This window comes from Panthera leo, chromosome A2 (genome assembly GCF_018350215.1).
Source record: "Panthera leo isolate Ple1 chromosome A2, P.leo_Ple1_pat1.1, whole genome shotgun sequence".
Lineage (NCBI taxonomy): Eukaryota > Metazoa > Chordata > Mammalia > Carnivora > Felidae > Panthera > Panthera leo.
This window is the reverse complement of record NC_056680.1, coordinates 117,127,696-117,147,410: the sequence shown is the minus strand read 5'-3', so window position 1 is coordinate 117,147,410 and position 19,715 is coordinate 117,127,696. Positions and strand designations below refer to the sequence as shown.

The following is a 19,715-nucleotide window of genomic DNA, read 5'->3' as shown; positions in this document are numbered from 1 at the left end:
AGGCGGGAAGAGAGGGAAGAAGGGAAGGAGGGCAGGTGCTGTGTCACCATGCACTTGCTGTTTTATTCGCGATGTTCAGCTGAACCTTACCGTCGCTAATCAGAGCTGCTACATCACCCAGCTCCGCCGTGTGTCATTTGCCGTCCATAACTGTGTTATAGCCAATTATGGCTAAATCCTCTGTTCTGTATGCACAATCAAAGGGTGTCTGGAATGCATTTTGCGATTTTCTGAATCCTATTATTGCAGACATGTTTATTACATGCAGAAGATGGCTTTCTGAAATTACACTGGAATTGTACCACCCACCTGCCATTTACAAACAAAAGGACCTAAACATTTCTTAACAAGGAGAAAGTTCATTTAGCTCTTTCCTGGCAACTTCTTCTGTGTTATTTTCCTCCATGACCATTTTTGTGCAACTCGCGGCTCAAGCCTCTATAGATTTGTAAAAATATCTATGCTGTCCAGTTGATGTTAACTTTTCAATTAATAACGTCACGGCGTTATTAAAAGGAACTGCAGGTCAAAAAGGCGGGTCAAAAAGGAACTGCAGGTTGGCTGTGGTTGGTGCTTGCTGCAGTTTTCATTGTGAAAGTCTTCTCTGCCCATGTATGGAGGGATTGTAAAATGGATCCTAAATTATAACCATTCGATAGCCCTGAAATAACTCTTGTAGGTTGCCTGTCAAAGAAAAAAAATCAAGTTATGTCTTTACATTTCATTTAGGGCCATTTTAAGAGGAAAGTGAATGGTGTTAGAAAGACACACGGTATCTATTTGAAACCATAGCACCTCGTCATTAATTATTAAGAGAAAATGAAAGTGTTTCTAACCCAAATGCTTTACTTTTTTCCCTTCTACTCAAGTTTATACTCTTAAATTCTGCAGCCCCCCCACCCCACCCACATACACACACATATACACATACCCAAGCTTACTTTACTTTATTACTGGTATTTGCCTCACAGAGTCAGGGGATATTACTACCTTTTTATTTGCTATTTTTACAGGACCCAACAAAAGTGCTTTTAAAATATATAACCACTTAATTCAAGTCAAGCTTCTTCAATACTCCTTTCATTCAAGCCCTTTCTAATTTGTTTTCCTCCAGCCAGGAGCCCGGAGAAGACACTGTGATTTATGTTTTCATTTATTTATTTTATTTGGGCTTTTCATTTAAGAAAAGAAATTCTGCACAACCCCCACCACCTTCAATTCTGCATCATCTCACCCCACTCCACCCCTTTGTATTTGGACCATTAAGACTTTCCCAAGGCCAGACTTTGGAGTCTTAAACAGATTTCAGAGCTTCGACCGTGATCTGGAGAAGGTTCGGCTTGGGTGCTTCTGGGCACATCAAGGATGAGGGGCTCTTTCACAGCACACCATGCAGGGGGTAAACTCAGGGACGAATTGTGCCTTTCCCCAGTGACAAAAGATGCTTTGCTAATGAGCTCACGTTTCCACAAAGACTAAAAGTGTGTGCCTTGGCAGCAAGAAAGATATTATTGTTTAAATCAGCATGTTGTTTTTGTGTTGGGGTTGGGCATGGGATGGAGGAAATTGCTACATGACATTTAAGAGCTTGGGCTCCACGGTCCAGGGGCCATGGATCTGAGTCTTGGTTCCACTTTCTACCAATGGCCTTGAGTGAGTTACTCTTCCTCTCTATGCTGATTCATTGTTCCAGCCAGCCAGTAGGCAAATACTTATTAGGCACCTAACATATGCAAGGCACTGAATCAGGCACACTGAATTAGGTAACAACACAGATGTGGTTCTTGCCCACGCTGATCTGTTGGGGCCAAGAGATAGACAAACATTTATAGTAAAATGTGACAAGCATGATAATAGGGGAAGCTAGGGAAGCCTCTGGAAAAAGTAATATGTAGGTGAAATGAGATCAGTTTCCTCCAGTATAAAATAGGATGCAATACACACCTGCCTCATGGGGGAGCTACGAGAAAAAGTGAGATAATGTCCAATAGGGCTCTGCATTGCTCCCCACATAAAGTAAAACTTTGGTTAAAAAAAATCAGAAAGTGATTAATGTCATTATTACTTGGTATCATCCCAGGATTCCCCCAAAAATTAATATCAGAGAACCATTTCACCTTTAAAAAGACACAAGCTTTGGGGCACCTGGGTGGCTTAGTCAGTTGAGCGTCGGACTTTGGCTCAGGTCACGATCTCATGGTTCATGACTTCGGGCCCCACATTGGGCTCTCTGCTGTCGGCACGGAGCCTCCTTTGGATCCTCTGTCTCCCTCTCCCTGACCCTCCCCTGCTTGCACTCTCTCACTCTCTCTCTCTGTCTCAAAAATAAACATTCATTCATGAATGAATGAATGAATGAATGAATAAATAAATAAATAACACAAGCTTTACTCTGTAGTTCTTCTTTTACAGAAAGAACTAAACAACAATGTGGTCTATAGAGCATTAAAGTAAATTTGAAGATAAATGAACTAAAATTAACAGGCTTTCTGAAGTAAACATGACTAGTAATTGAGTCTTTATCCAACATCAGCTTCTGTCATTGCAGAAAGGATTTGACGACTCAGTTTCCGCTCACTTCAAAAGGGCCCTCAGCCTCCCCATTGAGTCTTGGATATTCCCAGCCAAAGAATGTTCCTCCTTTCACTCATTGTTTTTTTTTTTAAATTTTTGTTTATTTTTGAGAGAGAAAGAGAGAGAGAGAGCTCGCAGGCGCACGAGTGGGGGAGGGGCATAGAGAGAAGAAGACACAGAATCCAGAGCAGGCTCCAAGCTCTGAGCTGTTAGCACAGAGCCTACCACGGGGCTTGAACCCACAAACTGAGAGTATGACCTGAGCCGAAGTCGAATGCCCTACCGACTGAGCCACCTAGGTGCCCTGGAAGAATGCTCCTCCAAAGTGTTCTTACTAGTTTAAAAGGTAATACCATTTACTTTCACTTAAAGATAGCCAGGAAGCATTTTTAAGTGCATATTTATTCACTGGGAATCATATTTGCTCATTATGATTTCAGGAATGCATTCCAACAGAGACAAACTTTGGCCTCACCTACCATCAGACAAAACCCGCCCACAAGAGATCCTGGTTCATTCCGGGAAGTGCTATGTCATGGTGGGTGCAGTGTGGGTAGTGGAGTTCTCCAACGCAATTCCTGAAAACATGTCAAGCGCTGGTGCACATGATCTTTGATTACTTACACAAATGTTACAAATATTTGGGGAAAGGGGCGCCTGGGTGGTTCAGTCGGTTGAGTGTCCGACTTCGGCTCAGGTCATGATCTTCCAGTTCGTGAGTTTGAGCCCCGAGGCAGGCTCTGTGCTGACAGCTCAGAGCCTGGAGCCTGCTTCGGATTCTGTGTCTCCCTGTCTCTCTGCCCCTCCCCGGCTCATGCTCTCCCTCTCTCTCTCTCTCTCAAAAATAAATAAACATTTAAAAATTAAAAAAAAAAACCACAAATATTTGGGGAAAGTCACCTGTTAGTTGAGCTGCGGTAGCGCTCATCTTAGGGGAGAGAACCGTCTTGATTTTAGCAAATACTTATATGGGCCAATCGACTGCCTTCAGATTGGGTCCCAGACAGTGGTGAATGGTTCTGCCTAGTAACACTGGAGGGATTTTGAGGTTCTGGGAGCAGCCTGAGAATTAGAGAGAAAGAAAGAGTATGTTGAGGGAGAAAGAAGAGCCAACAGGAGATGTTTAGGAGGAAAGCTGGCAAAGACATCTACCCTGGTGTGGTTATGAGAAGCGACTATTACCCGAAATGATGTCCAACATCAATTCTTAGTTAACAGTTACTTATCTGCCAGGCTGGATTACCAGGTAACATTTGTGAGCACACACATGCACACACGTGGAATTGTCACCATAGGTCCATACGAATGCATGATATGAGTACTAATTGCAGGCCTTCAGGTGTCTTGGTGGCCACAGGCCAGAGAAGAGAGCAGACTTGAGGTCCAAGACAGGTCCAGAGGTCAGCAGGAAAGGTATTGGAGGAAAAGACCCCCAAGAACATGAGGCCCTAGAAAGTCACAGAAATGATGAGCAAGGCAACGATACTCACACGACACATGGACAAGAGCCTTTAAGCCTGTTCTACCCTCCCTGGGCTACATGGCTACATATAAACTGTAATAAGCCTTTATTCTTCTTTCATTGGAAATCTTTACTAAGTCAAGGTGACCTGAAAAATTTAAGCAGCCATACTAAATGAGCCTCGTTTTAGGTTCTGGAGTAACTGAGACTTGAAACGACCACATGGTGCTACTTTTTTTTTTTTTTTTTTTTTTTTTTTTTGAGAGTTTCAGAGACACCTGCAATGGTTCCTTTGCATTCTAACAGTACTATCCCTTTAAGTAGGAGAGCCCTGTCATCAATGAATGGTTGCTGATCTAATGACTAATTGACGGCAAAGAGTCTCTAATGATCTAATAGCTCATTAGGGTTGACTGAGCCAGCAGGGGTCTTCGAAAATGTTTTTTATTCCACTCTGAGGTTTTGTGAGTTTTCCTGTACATACATCAGACAGCTGCCCAGGTTATTAAACCTACAAATGTGAAACCACAGCAAGAACGGGATGGACCTATACAAATATAACTTGGGAGTATAAGGACAAATATGGAACCCACATGACAGAGATATATAACACTGCCCAAACCGTATGATGGGAAGCTAGAGAGAGACATGCTGGGAATCAAATGGGTTCCCAATAGGTAATATCTCTGCCAAGAACTGAGCTGTCACCGTGATGCTGTGGAAGAGCTTCATAGTAGGTAAATTCACCATTCATTCATCATTTAATAAGTTAATGTTTATTAATTACCTATTACTCACATGGTAGTGTATATAAACGCTTTATATACATTTTACCAATTTATATGGTTGCTATGGTCCTTTCACATATGAGAAAATTAAGCTGCTAGCAAGCTAGAAAGTGTGAAAGAGTTATATAATGTGCCATATATATATGTGTGTGTGTGTGTGTGTGTGCATATACATACATGCCCATATATATATACGTGCATATATATATATATATATATATATATAAATGCACGTATATATATGTGTGTGTGTGTGTGTGTGTGTGTGTGTGTGTGTGTGTGTGTGTGTATATATATATATATGCACACACCAGGTAAGGAACAGACCTCTTTCCAAAAATCCCACATTTTTGTTTCTTACCGCATTGTCCATTGGCAGGGTTCAGACAACTCAAGCATCTTATTTCTTGGAAAATACTTGTCTCTAAAGATATAAGGAAAGGTGATTGCTGTTGGTACCCGTTTAACAAGAAATAGCCAATTCTGGTAGCATGAATAATTAAAACACTCAGGTCAGCCTCAAGCGATAGTGACGAAGAATTCTCATTCAGCTCTTCCAGCATGGAGCTCTCCACTCCTGGGCCATCACCAGGACGTGCTGTGGATGGATGAGTTCCCTTCCTGGCAACAACCCTCATCCTCTGATGAAGCTGGAACTGCCGAGAAACGGGAAGGGAGGGGAGCAGCAAACACTCTGGAAGACTGACCTTGTGGGGCAGAAGTGTCTCTAGTTAAATTTGAGAAGACACCGCTTGTAACATTTCTGTTCAGCCCAACAAACCCAATTTGTATGTAACCGAACTAAAATTATAACTGAAAACAATCATCAGGAGGGCAACGAGGGTCAAGAGCACAGCCAAAGGACAGAGTTTGAAAAAGAGGGACGTCCATAAATCTGGCCGAGATATTTATTCCCCAACCCTATCCGCCAGGGCCAACCTTTGCTCCCGGGGGGGGGGGGGGGGGGGAGGGGGGGGTTAATGCCCTGGCAATGCAGGTCTGGCTGGCCGAATGGACACCCTTTGGTGGAGATACGCTTGCTGGGGAATGTTCAAGACAAATGCCACGGGGATATGAGCAGGGGACTTTGAAAGCATCTGCTACATCTGCTTTCTTGCTAGAAGAATGACCAGAACAGCCCCCAAGCCCACATCTGTTCATGAGTATAAAGAATAGGAACATACTTTTTTTTACCTTAGTAGCGTGTAGTTGATACACCCTCCCCAGGACCCTGAGAGTATATAATACCAGCATAGACATCCTGAAATATGTCCAGATACGGAGAGGCACCTGCTCATCCCTCTTTTAAAGAATTCAGGCAATGTTGGTTGACCTCCATTATAGAACTGGAATATATTAGCTGAAATAATACTTTAACAGTTTTTTAGTACCCAACTATACGTTCTGTTATAAGGAATAGCAAATGTTTAATCATAAATATTTTAATGGCTTCAGGGATTCATGGTATTCAATGACCGTGTTAAATGATAATAATCACATCTGGTTTATTACTATAGTAATTCAGCAGCTTCTCCTCAGCAGTTATTTTTATTATATGTGCTGTGCGACTGTCATGGTCATTTATAGCAGTAATATTTTAAAGTGGCTCATTTGTTTGTTTAAGGACAGTTTCACAATATATTTCTGTATTAATATACATTTTGCGCTATTATTTCCAAGCTGCCACTGGAAAATTGATCCTAGCCTGTTACGACTGGAGAGGCCAGAAGCCACGCGGGATACCCGGGCAGAGATGGAGTGGGGCGACCAGATGGGACTGTCCAGGTGCCCACTGCGGTTGTGACGACCGTTGAGGCTCATTCTTAAATGAAGGCGTGCACCAAGAAAGAGTGAAGAAGTAATAAATACAAAGGGAGGACCCTTTAGACGTGGGGAGGCATTTTAAGCGAAGCACCAACCCAGAGGGGCGGGCATTTGGGAAGAACCGAAAGATGCATGGTTTGCAAGGCCCGAGGCGGTCATAAGGCTTTGGCAGGCATCTCTGTGTGGATAACAGAAGTGAGGAGGCGAGGAGTGAAAAAATGTGAACTCGCAAGAGGGAAGCAAGGGCGGATCAAGGTTACCCGCTGGGTGGCTTAGACACTGACATCAATTTCAAATCTGCTCAAAGTGAGCATTAGGAGTGAACTGCAGAGGCATGGCGAGCCGTGCCCCAGCCACGTACCTTCACTCGAGTGGTTCAAGGCGACGGGTGTTGTGCCGGGCCTGCGTACAATGCCCGCTGTTCTCTTACCCCGGACGTCACAAGGTGTTGCTTGTGATTGGGGTAGATATTAGCCTGAAATCACGCATTGCTTCTTAGTAGGGAGGGGGAAGGGAAGGGGTCCCTAATAACCCCGGAGAGTTAATTTTCTGTGACATTCTGCTGAACCAGGTTGAGGAAATTCAGAGGAGCCTGGAGAAAACTGCCAGGCTACTGCTCCGCTTCCTCTTGGCTGGATCCTGATTGGTTGGGTGACAGAGGGCAAATGGCTTTTACGGCTATGAATGATGTATGACCGTAAAATGGTCTGTAACCAGAAGTGCCAACTGACATGCCTGCTGATTTAACGGACACCCAGGGTTATGTTTGCACAGAGACGCTTAAATAAACACGTGCTGGGTTTGAGGCCATTTACTGAGCAATCTCTTCTCTCGCTCTTCTTTCCCATTTTATTTTACTTCATCATAAAAACGGGGAGAGTGAAACCGTGGTTCCCTTTTTTATGATAATGAAGATTTACTCACGGCGGTGGCCACTCCTCCCTCTTCCTCTCTGCGGAATCTGGCCCCCTTTTCCTCTCTCTACCTGCAGGGGGAGCTGCGACAGACCTGCAGAGGCCCAGGCAGGGTTGGCAAGTGCAGCCACTTGAACGAGCAGCCCTAGGGGAACGGAGGCGATGTTGTCTGGTCGCTTTTGCATTTGGCGGATTCGGAACAGAAAGTCCTGAGGTAGCTGTTTGAGCGGTAGAATGGGGGAGATTTCTATTCAGCCACAAATCGGCAAAGGCACCAAACACAGGAAAGATGCTCTTCCCATGATGGTCCCCAAACTGGAATATATCCCATGAGCTTCTATGTATAAACTCTCTCCAATAAAGTGATCAGAAATCCGTAAGATATCATAGAGTCATTCTTTGCTATATGTGTAGAAAGTATCCTATAAGGTCCATTTGACTTTATATATTCAGGCTAAGTTAGGAATGGCAAATCAACCCCCGATTTGTTCCCCTGGATCTCAACCAGGCCTTATAATCTGTTTTGGAGGGTTATTTCATAATGTCCAAGTATATTTTTACCCATCTTTTGATTATTCATGTTTAACGTTGTTAGCATATAATTTAAAAATGTAGCTGATCTCTATTCTCCAGCTAGAGATAGTTGCTTCCAATCCTTCCATATGACTGGCTCTTCCTGTCTGGTCCTATAGGCATTGGGGTTTATTGCCCATGGAGTATTTTTTTTTCGTGTCATATTTTTTAAACTTTCTAAACCTGTGTTCCCCTGAATACCTTTTTTTTCCTCATTAAAGATTGTTTTATCCTCTTATTGAGATACAATTGTTATAGAACGTTGTTTAAGACTAAGTTATACAACATGTTGATTTGCTAATTTATATGTTGCAATATGATTACCACCGTAGCATTAGCTAACATTTGTATTAGGTCACATAATTATTATTTCTTTTTTATGGTAAGAACAATTACCACCCAGTCTCTTAGCAACTTCAAAGTTTACAACACACCATTGTTAACTATAATCACTCTGCTGTGGGTTCTATCCCCAGGTCTTACTTACCAATCTACTAGTTACAAGACTCTGAGCATTTTTGGTACAGTGGCATTCTCTTGCCCTTCTTTAATAATAGTTGTTATTCAATCTAAACTAAATCAAAGCAATCGGACAAAATATAGCCCTGTCTTCAAAGTGCACACTTCTGAGGTGGTGACACTATGTCTCTAGTCAGTGCTCCAGAGAAAATTGCTCTAGTCTGATATGTTGCATTTTTGGCCCGCTGGGCCTCCAGGACTCCTTGGTCACTGTAGTGACCTCATTGCCATTGAGATGACAGAGTCCTTGGTCGACCATGAGCAATATAGAAAAATATATTTGAACCTGGGTAAACGCCCTAGCTCAGGAAAATAAAGGTATCTAAAAGAAAGGCCACCTGGCCACCCAGACTGAAGGTGGCATTTACCTTGGCAAATTCGCCCATCTAGAGCATGGCCTCGGTTCCATAGAAATGTCATCGCATTTATAAATGCAAGTTGATTGCATTGGAGACACTGTTTCCCGTTGGTAAGTCTCAGAGAGACTGGTATTTTAAATCACATAGCAACATGCTTATTTGCAATGAGAAATGGACTGTTGTGTGTGTGTAACACTCTGTGGATGTGACCAGTACATGACAATAAAGGCTTTTGTCCCATAAAGTCATCAGCACATTGCACTGCTCTTTCTCCTTCTGCATGTTCCTGTGGTTATACAAAAGTACCACTGAATCCATCAGGTGATGAGTGAATAAATAAAATGGAGCATATCCACACAATGGAATATTACTTGTCAATAAAAAGGAATGAAGTAATGATTCGTGCTATAATATGGATGAACCTTTAAAACATCATTTCTAGTGGAAGAAGCCAGTCACAGAATACATAATGTATGATTCCATTTATATGAAAGGTCAGGAATATTCAAATCCACAGAGATGGAAGGTATATTAGTGGTTGCCTCAGGATGGAGAAGGGGACTGGAATTTGAAGAGCAGGAGGTAACTGCTAAAGGGCTTCTTGGGGAGCTGATGAAAGTAATCTAATATTGATCGCGATGATGTCTACACAAATCTATAAAAATACAAAGAACCGTTGAATTGTTTACTTTAAATAGGTGAATTGTGGGGCACCTGGGTGGCTCAGCTGGTTAAGCGTCTGACGTCAGCTCACGTTATGATCTTGCGGTTCATGAGTTCGAGCCCCGTGTTGGGCTCTGTGCTGACAGCCTGGAGCCTGCTTCGAATTCCGTGTCTCCCTCTCTCTCTGCCCCTCCCCTGCTCACATTCTGTCTGTCTCTTTCTCTCAAAAAGAAACATTAAAAAAAATTTAATGGATGAATTGTATGGAATTGAATTATATCTGAATAAAGCTGCTACAAAAAAAAAAAAAAAAGAAGGGATCACTGCCATAATTTTGGATCGTGGTGCTTCCGGGTTGGTATCTTCTCATCCTTGTACTGACTTAAAGGATCGTTCATGTATTTTCATACGTGAGCATTTCCTTCAAGGACGTGTCCTTCTCACCTTACATGGCAGAAGTGTAAGAAACAAACAGAAACACCCAAGCATATTTAAAGGCTTTACCTGTATTGCAACCGTCAACATTCTGTTGACCACACAAGTTGCATGGCCAAGCCCTAAAATGAATGACAAGAGGATGTATATTCCACCTATTTTACCAAGAGGCATTGCCAATGTCACATTGCAAAGGGTGTGGATGTATAATCCTGTTATTACAGGGCGGGGGGGGGGGGGGTCCTGCTACAGGTGACCCTTTCCCTCTGAGGTGGCTTGGGGAGTAGGGCCTTAATGCAATGGAATGCGGGCACATTTGTGTCTCCTGACCCTGACACACTGGGAAATCAGGTCTTCCTCTTCCACTGATCATAGCTTTCTTTGTTTTTATTGTCAACCCTGACAAAAATTTTGAATTTTTTAAACTGCTGCAAAACACATCGAACCACGATTTTTGTGTTACAACGTGCAGAGTTGACTTCACCTATAGGGATCCTTCTATTTTATCATATTTCCAACATTTGTAATTTTCCTCGAGGAAGGGAGGGATGTATTGGCAAGAATAGGTTTGGCTGAAAGTAACAAAGACCTGAAATAATACTACCTAAAGCACAATAAAACTTTATCTGTCTCTCAGGGAAAATCCCCCGGAAGGTGGTCCCGGCTGGTGTGGCAGTTCCACTTCACCAAGACTTCAGGTATCGATGCTCCTTCCAGGGAGTGGCACCTGCTACCATGATCCAAGGGAGTAGCCACCACACGCACATTCCCCAAAGCAGGATGGTGGAAGGGATAGGAAGAAGAAGGCAAAGGACATGCTCCAATCATTAGGAAACTTTCTAGAAGCTTCCATACAGCACTCCCAAATATTTCATTTGCCAAAACTGTGACTCATGGTCACACCTAGCTGCAGGGAAAGCTAGGGATTATGATCCCTATTCCAGGCGGTCAGGGGCTCAGAGAAAAACTGAGAGTTCTAAGAGAGAAAATGCATATCGGGTGGATAACAGCCTCTGATACAGTGGACAATGGTCCCCTATCCTGCGGCCTCAGGGCTACCCAAGAGGTTCGGTATTCATTGTTTTTCATGAGGACTATTATCATAGTTTCTTAGACAGTAGACTTCAAGTCAGATATGAGTGTCTAGTGTTTATATCTGCAGACTCTGGAGTCATGCTGATAGGGTTCAAATCCAAGTGGCTCCTTCTCAGTAGTTGTGTGAACCTGCGGATAGTTTCTTTTCTGTATTTCAGCCTCTTACTCAGCAGAGTGGTAATAGCAGTACCTAGTTCATAGGGTACTTTTGAGGACTGAGTTAAAACTCAAGCTGCGAGTATTATCAACGGGTAACCCTGCCTCCAGTCTCAGCTTCTTTCCTTCTACAAGGGAAATCTGATGCTCTGACGCCGTGAAAACCCTGTAAAGTTTTCTGAGTGTGTACGTATAAAGCCCCGGATCCTTGGCGTGGCCTGGAAATTCCTTCCTAATCTGAACTGTTGGCCTTACTTGGCTTGTCTTCTGTCTCCCTCACATGTAACCTGCTTTTGACCCTATCACACCCCTGAGTCTTGGGACAAAGAATGTCACGTGCGTCCCCTTCCTCTCCCTTGTTTCCTCCATCTCAAAGTCTTCCTTGTTCTCCTCGTTTCCTCCAGACACAGATATAGCTGCTTCCTCTCCGGGCTCCAGTGCATTTCCTATATGTGACATGGGCTGATAGGAGAGATACGATGACCCATGGAAGTATATGTCTCCCTGCACTAGAACTTGGGCTCCTGGTGCACAGGAACCTATGGGCTACAAGTCAGAGGCCCTAAGAAGATGAATTAGGGGCGCAGCATTTGCTGACTAAGTGAATGAATCCATCCAATACTGTGTAAATATTTGGCAGCAGGTAAGAGAATGAAAGAGGCATTTGTTGCAGAGAATAAGGAGCTTAAAGTACACTTTTCCTAAGTTGCGCGCTCTATAAAGCAAACAAACAAACTCGAGCTGTAAAATCCAAAGGCAGCCATCACTTTCCAAACAGGAAGAGTACCTTAGCGCCATGTTTCATTAATAATATGCTGTGACACAGACTCAGGAATTTCAAGGTCTCCAGACCATGATGAGCTGTTTCTGGTGCCCGGGTGGCTCAATCGGTGAAGCATCTGACTCTTGATTTCGGCTCAGGTCATGATCTCACAGTTCGTGAGCCCTGCATTGGGCTCTGCACTGATAGCACGGAGCCTGCTTGGGATTCCCTCTCTCTCTCTCTCTCTCTCTCTCTCTCTCTCCCTCTCTCTCTGCCCCTCCCCCACTCATGCTGTCTCTGTCTCTCTCAAACTAAACTTAAAAAAAAAAAAAGGTGTGCCCTTCAGGGCTAGCCACAATAACAGCACCCCTTTATTAAGCCTCAGTTGCCACTCACACACATCATGGCGGTGCCTTACTTAACTCCTAGCGACTAAGAAGTACATACTACTATTATCCCAGTTTTATCAGTGAGGAACTTGCAACGTGGAGAAGGTGAGCAGTTGAGTTGGGTTGGGTCTGATACTCCAAGGAATACCAAAGGAGCATCAGATCGCAATACAAAATACAAGTGAGACCCACTCACTCCACAGGAAAATTATTCACGACATGAAGGAGTAACGGAAACACTTGCAATCAACCTCCCAACCAACACGGCCATGTTGTCACCACGCTGTGTGGAGAGCCATTGCCGCAGTCCTCGTTTTCTTGCCCGGTTCGGCCCAAGCTGGGAGGCATGGGAAGCAGTGTACTTGATGGAAGGTTTTGGGACCAGCTGACCTGAGTTCAGATCCCAGCTCCTCTACTAACTGTAAACTTGAACATGACACATCCTTAGCTGGGCTTCCCATCTGTGAAATAGGGATTATAATGCTTTTCTCCAGAGATGTCATGAGAACTAAATTAAATAATTCGCATAAAAAGCCCAGAACATAAGGAGCATTCTACAAATGGTGGCTTTTTCTTCCCTCTCTAAGGCAACAGGCAACAAACGCAGAATGGCTATAAATGATCTAAAATAAACAAGCCAGTTGTTCTAATGTAGCTACGATTAGTGCAGGAATCATAAGCCCAGGGTGTACGTCTAAGAAAGGCAAAACACATTGGCTTGCCCACCACAGCCTCTTGAATTTCGCTCTTTACCACAAACGGCAAATTAATTCTGTTCCAGGAGAACCAATCCTACCTACTTTCTAGATACACGTACTTGCCAAGCCTAAGAGATTACTCAATTAGAAAGGGAACTAACCTCAGAGTCAGTTTGCCTTTTTTTTTTTTTTTTTTTTTTTTTTTTTTAATTTTTTTTTTTCAACGTTTATTTATTTTTGGGACAGAGAGAGACAGAGCATGAACGGGGGAGGGACAAAGAGAGGGAGACACAGAATCGGAAACAGGCTCCAGGCTCTGAGCCATCAGCCCAGAGCCTGACGCGGGGCTCAAACTCACGGACCGTGAGATCGTGACCTGGCTGAAGTCGGACGCTTAACCGACTGCGCCACCCAGGCGCCCCTCAGTTTGCCTTTTTTTAAAAAAAGCCAAAACCAATGAGTTCCAGAAACCACTCTGCTTAAGCCAGCAGAAATTCCCACATTTAACCTACCCACACCCTGGCTCTCTCCTGGTGAAGGCAAAGCCACTGATTGGGCTTTTAAGAAGTTGGAGGGATCCATTGCTGGAAACAGAGGGGAAGATTTTATCAACCAGACAAGAGGCCCATGGGAGCATTAAATGCTGTCCCATATTTCTAACGACAAAGACGCCGGTTAAGCTGCTGTTATGTAAGGTGATCCAAGCGCCTGCAGAAGCCAGTCCTCAGGCCACTTGCCTATCTTCCTACTGGCCTGTGTGGGTGCCCGTCCCATGTGGCGTTGTCTCCACACAAGGGTTCACACGAGAACAGGAAGAACAGCAGGAAGGCACAGCTTTCTCCCAAGTGTGGAAAAGCAAGGACCTGCACATTCTCCAAAATCACCACCCTGCGTTCCCACTTTGGGTGCATTGGAAGATCCAATCTGGAGTGAAGATTCTTTGTTTTACTAACCCCCGCACACCCAAGGCCTGGCCCCACAAGGCTGCAGACATCAAAATGCCCACAGGGAAGCTGGTCCGGGGTCAAAGCTCTACCCTCAGCACCTTCTTCCATGCCAGCCCCTCTGAGCCTACAAGCGAGTGAAGTTGGCAGAGACATCGAGGAGCATCAACCCCACAGAGCCCCCTGAGTTAGAGGGACAGGCCGGCCTGTCCTCTGGTCAGAGGCAGGCATTACGAGTCAGGCCTGTCCTGGAATCCTTGCCTTGCCACTCACTAGCTAAGCCTTGGTGAGTTTACTGGCCTCACTCGGCCTCAGTTCATCATCTGTAAAATGGGAATACTATCCACATCAAAGAGATTTTGCAAGGATTAAATTGGTATTAGGTGGAAAGTACTTAGCTCGGTGGCTTAGCATCCAGGAAGCTCTCAAAAAATGATAGATTTAAGGGACGCCTGGGTGGCTCAGTCGGCTAAGCATCTGACTTTGGCTCAGGTCATGAGCTCACAGTCTGTGAGTTTGAGCCCTGCATCGGGCTTTGTGCTGACAGCTCAGAGCCTGGAGCCTGCTTTGGATTCTGTGTCTCCCTCTCTCTCTGCTCCTCCCTCACCCATGCTTTGTTTCACTCTTTCTCAAAAATAAACATTAAAATTTTTTTTTTTAAAAAAAGAAGTCCTGGGGGTGCCTGGGTGGCTCAGTCGGTTAAGCGTCCGACTTCTGCTCAGGTCATGATCTCACAATTCGTGAGTTAGGGCCCCGCATCGGGCTCTGTGCTGACAGCTCGGAAACTGGAGCCTGCTTCGGATTCTGTGTCTCCCTCTCTCTCTGACCCTCCCCCATTCATGCTCTGTCTCTGTCTCAAAAATAAATAAACGTTAAAAAAAATAAATAAATAAACAAATACTGGTGAATCTATCACCCAGCTCAAGGAGTAGAATATTATCAATATTGTTGCATGTACCTGTGCTCCACTTTCCTTTTCTATCCCAAATTGTGCTTATCATTTCTTTGATTTAAAAAAAAAAAATTTTTTTTAACGTTTATTTATTTTTGAGACAGAGAGAGACAGAGCGTGAACGGGGGAGGATCAGAGAGAGAGAGGGAGACACAGAATCTGAAACAGGCTCCAGGCTCTGAGCTGTCAGTGCAGAGCCCAGCGCGGGGCTTGAACTCACAGACCGCGAGATCATGACCTGAGCCGAAGTCGGATGCTCAACCGACTGAGCCACCCAGGCGCCCCTGATTTTTTTTTTTAATTTTATTGTATGTATGATGTAGATGTCATATATAATCATATATGCGTTATATACATAATCCTAAAGAAGGTATTATTTAGTTTTGCTCTTGAAGCTTTTAAACCGAATTACCACACTTTAAGTAGCCTTCTGTGAGGTCCTTGGGTGGCTCAGTCTGTTAAGCGCCTGACTCTTGGTTTCAGCTCAGGTCGTGATCTCACAGCTGGTGAGTTCAAGCCCCACATTGGGCTCTGCCCTGACAGTGCGGAGCCTGTTTGGGATTCTTTCTCTCCCTCTCCCTCTGCCCTTCCCCCACTCATGATCACTCTCTCTCAATCTCTTTCAAAGTAAATAAATAAACATTTAAGTAGCCTTATGATACCTGCTTTGTTCACTCAATATGTTACCTAAGATTCAGCCAAGCTGCTGCATGTAGCCAGTTTATTTGTTGTGCTTCCTATGGACTGTTCCATTATATGTAAAGAGCACCATTTATTTATCCAGGCTTCTGTTGATGGAAATTTGGGTTGTGTCCAATTTTGTCTTGTTTTCTATTTTCATTCTTGCATGGGTCTTCAAGTTCATAGGTGAAGAGATTCTCCAGGGGTATAAGAAGAGTAGAATTTCTGGATTGTCAGGTATATATGTATGTTCAACTTTTCTAGACAGTTCCAAATTGTTTTCCAAAGTGATAATGTCAATCTGTATTCCCCCTGGCTGTGTAGGAGAGGCCCCATTAGCCCTCAGCCTCCCCAACACTTATGTTTTCAGACTGCTTAATTTTTGATAATCGGAGATGTACATTGGACATCCCAGGTGCTTTTTCTTTTATCTTTAGAGTGGAGGGGCTCTAAAGATTTGTGAAAGATGGAACGAAATGACTTCTCCGAAAATCCCACCATCGAAAAGAACTTGGACTTTCAGGACACTGGGTCTTACACATTTTTCACATTTTCCTCTTAGCTCCTATAACAACATGAAGTGGCCTCAAGTGCTCACAGAAGTTACTGTCCCAATAAAACAGTATAAAAGGGGAGAATTGTCTTGACCCTACCGTCAGGATGCAAGACCAAGGGTAGAAACTTGGAAGGAGAGTTTCCTCAGCAAATTCAGAAACACGGAAACTTTGGTCCCTCTCCACACTGATCATTGTGGTAGCTGCCAATAATTGAACACTTCAGATACATGGTACCGGTTCTCTAAAACACCTGAAGTGCCTGTGGGACTCCCGGGGGGGCTCAGTCGGTTGAGTGTCCGGCTCGGGTCGTGATCTCGTGGTCCGTGGATCCAAGCCCCACGTCGGGCTCTGTGCTGGCCGCTCAGAGCCTGGAGCCTCCTTCGGATTCTGTGTCTCCTTCTCTCTCTGCCCCTCCCCCACTCGTGCTCTGTCTCTGGCTCTCTCTCTCAAAAATAAATAAACGTTAAAAAAGAAATTTTAACACCCCAGAAGTGCTTGTTAGAAGACGGATTGCTAGGACCCCCAGGGGCCCCCCAGAGTTTCTGAATCAGTGGGTCTGGGGCAGGACCTGAGAATTTGCGCTTCTAACCTCGTAAGTAACGTCTTAAGTAACGCTGATGCTGCTCGTCCGGAGATCACGCTTTGAAGCCCTGGGATGAGAGCATGAGAGGGGAAGGTGCCGAATTTCTTCTATGTCACCTCCTCCTCAGCGGTAGCTTTGAAAATGACTTTTCTCTGAGAAATGGAGCCAGGTTGCCATGTGAATGGGGCTAACATGTGACGTGGTCCCTTTACTTTACTATTACTTTCCTTTCCTTTACTTTTACTTTCCTTTACTATTTTGTCCCTCAGCTCAGAACTCACCCTCCCACACTCTGGCTCTAGCTCACACAGAGCCCCCGGGCCCAGATCCAGTGCCACCTGCTCCAAAGACTCTTCCAGACCCTAGTCACAATAACTTCCGTCTCTGACACCTCCTGCTTTGGGTTTTTGGCAAATGAGCATTCGCCTTATGGCCCTGAAAGTGAGCGTGTGTGTGTATGTGTGTGTGGCCAGACGGAGGTGCCCGATTTGTTTGAGGTCTTCCATAGCCTCTTCACAGTGACGTGCACAGAGCAGATAATCGTTAAGTATTTATTAAGTGAAAACGCACATGGATGTCCATGCTTAGCTCTTCCTTTCTGCTTTTCCTAACTCATGCCTGCGTCTCCCAGGGCTTTTCTTTCTTGATAGAGCCAGAAGCAATGTATGACATCCTCAACCAGGATGCTGAATTTAGCATCGTTATCATCTCTGACCAATACTCTCCTACGTCATTTCCTGCACTAATCACTGTTCATAGCCTAGGATTAGGTCCGGGGCACTCTTTTTGCTCTCAGAAGACTTCACGGTTTCCATCTTTTCGGATTTTGAGGTTTTCATCTCCCATCTCCTGCTCTCGCTGGTTCAATTCTCTGTCGGCCATCCATTCGTTCCACCATGCTCCACTGAGCACCAGCTACGTGCCCAGCATTGTGCCGGGCACTGGGGATCCAGCAGACAAAACTCAAGTTAGGGATAGATAGAAAATCAAAACATAGCGTCTCTATTATGTCAGAGGATGTTAAGTACTGTGGGCAAACTAACAGAGAAGCAGAACTAGAAGTGCTGGGTGGTCACGAGAGCAATCTCAAACCGGGATGGCAAGCCAGTCCCGAAGAAAAGGCAATATTTGAGCAGAGCTCAGAAGATGGTGATGGAGTGACCTCAGGGGACAGCCGAACAAAGAACCAAAGACATCTGGGGGAGGAGTACCCAACAAAAGCAACAGAGGGGCAGCGTGACTGGAGCAGAGTGAGTGAGGGGTAGAAAGCGATTGAGGTCGGGAGGAAATAAAGGGAGGGTCCTGATGGCCAATATGAGGATCTTGACTTTTATTCTGTGTCAGAGGGGAAGCCACTGGAAAGCTTTGAACCGAGACGTGACAAGATCTGCCTTAATTTTTTTTTTAAGTTTACTTATTTATTTTGAGAGAGGCAGGGGAGGGGCAGAGAGAGAGAGAGGGAGAGAGAGAATCCCAAGCAGGCTCTGCATTGTCAGTGCAGAGCCTGACAAGGGGCTGGATCCCACAAACCCGTGAGATCATGACCTGAGCCGAAATCAAGAGTCAGATGTTTAACCAACTGAGCCACCCAGCTACCCAACAATCCGCCTTATCTTTTTTTTTTTAATTTTTTTTTAACGTTTTATTTATTTTTGAGACAGAGAGAGACAGAGCATGAACGGGGGAGGGGCAGAGAGAGAGGGAGACACAGAATCGAAAGCAGGCACCAGGCTCCGAGCCATCAGCCCAGAGCCCGACATGGGGCTCAAACCCACAGACCGCGAGATCGTGGCCTGAGCTGAAGTCGGACATTTAACCGACTGAGCCACCCAGGCTCCCCCCCGCCTTATCTTAAGAGGCAAATTCTGGCGCCTGTGTTGATCGTGGTCCAGGGCGGGGCAAGAGCAGAAGCAAGGCGAAGGGGGTGCAGTAATCCAGGCGAGTGGTGGCCGCGGCTGGGAAAGGGGCAGAGGTCATGGGGCAATGAGAAGTCGTGAGGGGCTGGGTATGGAGGTCTTTGGAAAGGAAGTCCTCTGTGAACGCGGCTGGGCTTAATCCTGCACTGTTCCCGGTGGTGGCTGTGCGTCATTTGCAGTGCGGAACCCATGCATGGAATTTGGGGAAAGCCAGAGTTCAGGGAAGGGCAAAAAGGTGTCTGGCTTTTAATTGAATCCGACCCCCTTGTAGGTCATCTTCTAGGAGGAAAAAAACAAGAAGATACTGGTTTCAGTTTCCACTCAAAATTCCCTGTGGCCGTGCCCATTGCTTCTCTATAGGAGAATCGCATTCACTGCTCTCCTTTTCCTCCAGGTCCCTCCTAAGCCCTTTGTAGATTTCCTGGGGATGCCCTGAAGTTGCGAGGACCCATGAATTTGGAGTCCCCTGATTGCCACCCTCCAATGCCAGAAACCCAGCCGGCTGGCCACACAGAGACTGTCCTGCTGGGCCCGGGCCGCCGGCCAGGAGCAGGTTGTGGAGTTAGCAGCTAAGCGAGGGCAGATTGCTGGAGTTTGGTCAAGAGAACAGATGTGCATTATGGGCCAATCTGACCGCAGAGAAACATTTCCCCGTACCTTTTAAAGGTGCACAATTGCCTGGTTAAGCCAAGGCAATTTGACACACATTACCTTGTTCATAAATAGAGAGAGAGAGAGCCCTTCCTCCCCGAGGGTGTGCGAACGGTTGGAGAGGAAGCCAAGGACCTGGGAAATGCCAGCACAGCTTTGGGAAACAAATGTCTGTGGAAAGGGCCCAACAGCATATTAATGGCCTGGATGTTACCACAC

General features: G+C 45.1%; 1 long non-coding RNA gene across 3 annotated transcripts; it reads right to left on the bottom strand.

Moving 5' to 3' along the window:
• Positions 1-218: 218 nt before the first annotated feature.
• On the bottom strand, positions 219-7,739 carry LOC122209064. 3 transcript variants are annotated; one of them, XR_006197430.1, is made up of 4 exons: positions 7,657-7,739; positions 7,010-7,123; positions 5,186-5,248; positions 219-684 (listed from the first exon to the last, which is right to left on the bottom strand). It is a non-coding gene; the product is annotated as an uncharacterized LOC122209064 (long non-coding RNA). The 3 variants fall into 3 exon arrangements; XR_006197431.1 differs by lacking the exon at positions 7,657-7,739 and adding an exon at positions 7,634-7,654; XR_006197432.1 differs by lacking the exon at positions 7,657-7,739 and having other exon boundaries at positions 7,010-7,390.
• Positions 7,740-19,715: the final 11,976 nt, after the last annotated feature.